Genomic DNA, 5,141 nt, shown 5'->3' with positions numbered 1-5,141 from the left:
TGAATAGAATGATTTGTTCTAATGGTGTTTGTAAATAGGATCACAAGTCCGCATCTTGTACAGCAATTAATCACTAAGAAGAATGTATGCAGTGTATTATTTGTTGAAACTGTCCTTCTGATATGATTTGAAACTGTCTCATTGCTATCTGTTTGTCAATAAAACTTTGGAAAAAAAAAAAAAAAAGAAAGGAGGGAGGAAAGCCAGCTAACATTATTTAAGTTCTATTAGGTGCCAAGAACTGTGGTAGTTGTTTTGGATATACCTATGATCCATTTCAATACTTAAAACAGTTGGATCTGGGAAGTCTTACTCTTCTCATTACACTGTTCTCATTTGTAAGAGGAAAGATTAGGCATTTTCTAAAGTTGCTCTGTCTGTCTCTCTCATGTGAAGAAGTGTTTTTTTTTTTTTTTTTTTTTTGTGGAACCGGGGATTGAACTCAGACCCTTGTGCTTGCCGGGCAAGCGCTTATTCCATTGAGCCATCTACCCAGCCCTAGGAAGAAGCTTTCTTTCCCTCAGTAAATATATTTTGCTCTTCAAAAATAAAATAAATAAAGTTTCCTTGTAATGTTTTCACTATGGGAGTTATATATAATTACAACAAAGTAGAAAATAGATGACTTCATTTCTAATTTTAATACTTATTCAAGAACAACAAATAATTGTTGTGTACTAGGAGCTAAAACTATTGAGGTGAACTATTACTGCAAGTGTTCTGGTTTATTTTCTTCATTTTATAAAGTTGTGCATTAGGTTTTTTTTTGGTGTGTGTGTTTTGTAGTTGCAATTTTAATAACGAATTTTATATCCAAATTTTTAATTAAATCATTTCTCTTATATTACTGAATTTTTCAAAAGTAATATAGTAAAAATCAAAATACTCAGTATTCATTAATGGTTATCCTATACTTTGAACTTTGAACTAGAAGTTCAATTGGTCGTTTTTGTCTTGAGTATAATTTATTGCCACAGATATGTTTATCTCTGAAATTTTCTTTTTTTTATGAGCAGAATATATTTATTTAGAGAAAGAAAACTCCTGTCAAAGAGAGGGAGAGGAGGGGGGCCCAAGCGGGTAGTTCCCCAGGAAGCTGTCTCTTTCAAGGACTTTTATAGTCTAAAACCTTGTGGGGTTAAGGTAGAGAGAATGGGAACTTGCTTAGGTGGGAAGGAGGTGGGACAAAACTGTGGTCAACCAATGGGATTACAAGCACCATTGCTCAGGTAAAACATTAAATCCAGTATCAAATGGGAAAGCGAGTCACGTAGCAAGCAGGCATGAATAAGGGACAGGGTCTTTTCCTGTTGGGGGTTGGAATGCAGGACAGGGTCTCTTTCTGTTGGGGGTTGGGCTAGTGACTCACTTGGGTCTTTCCAGGTGATTGATATCTATTTAGAATATCAGGGGCTGGGGAGATGGCTCAGTGGAATAAGCGCTTCCCTGGCAAGTGCAAGGGCCTGAGTTCAATCCCCGGTTCCGCAAAAATAAAAACAAAAACAAAAACAAAAACAAAAATAATAATAGAATATCAATCCCAGGTGCTACTTGTTTAGCATTTGTTTGGCCTTTAGGTCTTTAGGTCTGGTTCACAGCAGGAGCATCCACCCCTCCCACAGTTGTAAGGCATCTCATCTTCTGTGCTGTCTCCTTCGTATCTCTGAAATTTTCAATTAAAGTTAGTAAAGTAATTCTTCAGATCTGGATTTACCTCATTTATAATTTAACATTCATGTAGCATCTACTTTAATTAAAGCAGAAAATGCAATATTTATAAATATGAACATCACCACAATCACTCATCTCCAGCATCAGGAAGTTTCTCTTCTGAGTAGTAAAATTTGATTTATATCTTTGGATTAAATTCTAAGTAATACAAAATGATTTCCACTTTTTGGATCTTGCCATCTGTCTTCTCATGCAGATTGGGAAAGTAGGCTATCAAGCTGAACATTATAACATAATGTTGACTAAGCGTGAAGAAAAGAAAAAGGGCTGGATAAAAAAAGAAAAACATCTACCACAGAAAGTGTTGGGGATTTCCCCAGTCTCAACTCATCCTAGCTTCATTAATGTGAGCAGAGTTCAAGGAGTTGATGCGTGAGATCACTTTATGAAGTAATAGTTTATTATGAATCTGTGCCTGGGAGAATAGAGGAGGTTGGAGGCGATACAGGAGATTCTGGAATTTTTTGGAAGAAAGATGATACATCATCTTTGTGAAGATGATGGGTATTACTCATCTATCTGGATGAGTTATTATAGCAGTGGAAATGATAAAGCAGTACAGGAAGTATGTGTGTAAACAAGTTTTATTGCCGCACATTCACATGCATACCTGAGAAAGTACCATACTTCTTTTCCTTTGAAGAGCACGTATTTCCTAGTATGGCTGGAGATGGAAATTTTCTGGCTTTCAAAATAGGTTCGTTTGGGAGAAGAAATTTATATGGTCAAAAACCCTCCAAGGAAATATATTTTAAAAACTATGGGTTAATAATAGCCTGGCAGAGGAGATATCATGCCCCTAAAGGTGGTTTTACCAGGGTGAGGTTTATTCTTTGCACTATAGATGTAGTGAGCCCTGCAATTTCCCCAAGTGCAGGAAACTCATCTGCATAATTTGTGGTAGTGGGGACTGCTTCACCTTCATTAAAAAGAATAGCAAACTAACAAACGTGTGCTCTAAGAAGAAAAGGGTCATGTTAAGTCTGTTTTGGGGTTGGTTTGTATCTCTGACTCAGAAATATGACGAACAAATGATAACAACGCAATGTATATCTTTGAAATTAATAAGCAGTATGTGGCATAGTTGTGCTCAAATTGAGGACTAAAAATCTCTGTGACCATATGAGGTCAACATCAAAGATGGAAAAAGATTTATTCATGTGCAAGATAAAAGCCACGCGTGATGGCACATACCTGTAATCATAGCAGTCTGGCAGGTGGAAGTAGGAAAATGTCAAATTTGAGCTCATCATGGGCAATTTATCAGCTTAGCAAGATTATGTCCCAAAATTAAAAATTGTAAGGGTTAATATGTACTACAGTGCAAAGGTGCTGTGCTCAATCCCCAGTAGTGGAGAAAACAAAGAGGTATGTGAATTTGTAGTAACCGTATAAATTTTTTGAGACAGGGTCTTGCTATGGAGTTCAGGGTAGTCTTGAACTTGTGGCAATCCTGCTACCTCACCTCCTAAGAGCAAAAATTACAGGTATGTACCACCATGACTAGCATTAGTACAAATTTATTAATGTGGTTTCTAAATACATATTGCATCTTACCTATCACTTAAATTTTTGCTGAAGTATGAAAGAGTATCTACACCCATCTGGAAAAGGTATTGAAATAACCTTCTTTCCAACAATTTATTTATGCGAGGTTGATTTTTTTTCATGTCCTATAGCTGATACAAATATAGCAGTGCAATGAAAAAGAAGTGGATTTGAGAAACCAAGGATTAGGGCCAGCCAAATAGCTCAGCAGATTAAGGCACCTGCCAGCAGGCACAGGGGCTGGGGGTTCGATTCCTGGGCCTGCCATGCTGGTCCCACTCCCGGGGCGTGCTGAGATGGCAATTGAGACTGGGAGTGGTGGGGTGGGGTGCACCTGTAATCTCAGCTCTTAGGAGGCTGTAAACAGGCAGATCACTACAAGTCCAATCTAGTAGTGAGACCCTGACAACCCTGTAGACACTTCCCTAAAAAATACAAAAACAAAAACAAGGAAACAAAAAAACCAAACAGGGATTAACGAGATCTGTAAAAATACATAATAGTACCTGTCTTCTCACAAAATTTTTTGACAGGTAATATCGTTAGTAAAACAAGACAGTTTTTATACCATAGGATAGTTATGCTGACACGTATTGACTTTATTATTTTTGTTTTAAATAAACTAGAAAATACATATTTTAAATATTTTGTTACAGTTTTGAATATAGCAAATATATATGTGTTTGTGCATTTTTCTCAAATAAATAAAAACATTTAAAAATTTACTCCATAATTGTAAGAGTAGAATGGAGCCCTGAAACCAAAAAGATTGAGAATTGCTGATATGATGCTTAGCAATTTTCATATACATCATTTTCTTTTAATTCTAAAACTATTCTGTGAAATTAATAGGTCTAATGTTACACCCCTTTTTATAGAATGTATTACTTCATCTTCTGCATTTAAACTGTATCTGTATATGCTAAGCAACTCATATATATTTTTTGAATGAAATAATATTTGTTGACTGGATAAATGAGGAAGAGGGATAAAAATAGATTAGAGAATTATGTCCTTTACCACTATGTATCAAGTAATTACTACTATGTACCAACTGATCAAGATAATTACTATGTACCAACTACTGAGATAGGTGTCATTTTCTATTAGTCATTTCATATGATTGTTACAAAATTAAAGAATAACTGGCATAGTGTTGGTGAACTCCACCTTTGGGCTAAATTTGGCCTTGAGCTAAGAATCAAGAGTGGTTTTCACATGTTTAAATTATTAAAAGAAAAAAGAAATCAAAGAGTGATATTTTATGATGTGAAAATTATGTAAAAGTTAATTTTATGTGTTTGTAAATAAAGTCATTTTTAAACTTGGCTTTGGCTATTCGTTATTTTCCTATTACTTACAGTATTTTTGCATTACAGTCATTTAGTAGTTACATAGATTCTATAACCTGCAAACTCTAAAATATTTACTCTTTCCATGAAAGGGTGCCAACCTGTTCTAATATCTTGTTTCTTTCAGCAGTTTCATTCAATTAGAATTAATGTGGAGAAAGATCACAGTGAGATAAATTTTTTACTTCCTTTTCACGAAATTATTTGCCATGTATTTATTCAATGAGGAAAGGGAATTTGGGTGACTAAAAATTGTATAGTTCATTTTCACTTAGGGTAGATGGTTGTGCTAAATTGTTTGAATGACCAAATTTAGAATGAGCCAATAGTCCAGTGGAATACCTTGCTCTTTTAAAGATGATGTAGCCTCTAATTTTGGTCTGAAAACTTAGGTTGTTAACCTCCAGAAGACAAGCTTATTGTTATTATCATACAACTTAGGCTGTTAAGCTTAACTTCACTATCTGTCTGCATATCAAACATCTTAGGTATAACATGGAACAGGTATTT

The 5,141-nt window shown here is 35.1% G+C and overlaps 1 non-coding gene and 1 pseudogene across 1 annotated transcript; one reads left to right on the top strand and one right to left on the bottom strand.

Moving 5' to 3' along the window:
- The window catches only part of LOC101562273, a 106,205-nt pseudogene that overhangs the window by 33,338 nt on the left and 67,726 nt on the right, over positions 1-5,141 (bottom strand).
- LOC111813434 lies at positions 2,500-2,656 on the top strand. The gene has a single exon (XR_002818701.1). It is a non-coding gene; the product is annotated as a U1 spliceosomal RNA (small nuclear RNA).

This window comes from Octodon degus, unplaced genomic scaffold (assembly GCF_000260255.1).
Source record: "Octodon degus isolate 3935 unplaced genomic scaffold, OctDeg1.0 scaffold00188, whole genome shotgun sequence".
Lineage (NCBI taxonomy): Eukaryota > Metazoa > Chordata > Mammalia > Rodentia > Octodontidae > Octodon > Octodon degus.
The sequence above is the reverse complement of the archived record's forward strand: the minus strand, read 5'-3'. Positions and strand labels throughout refer to the sequence as shown.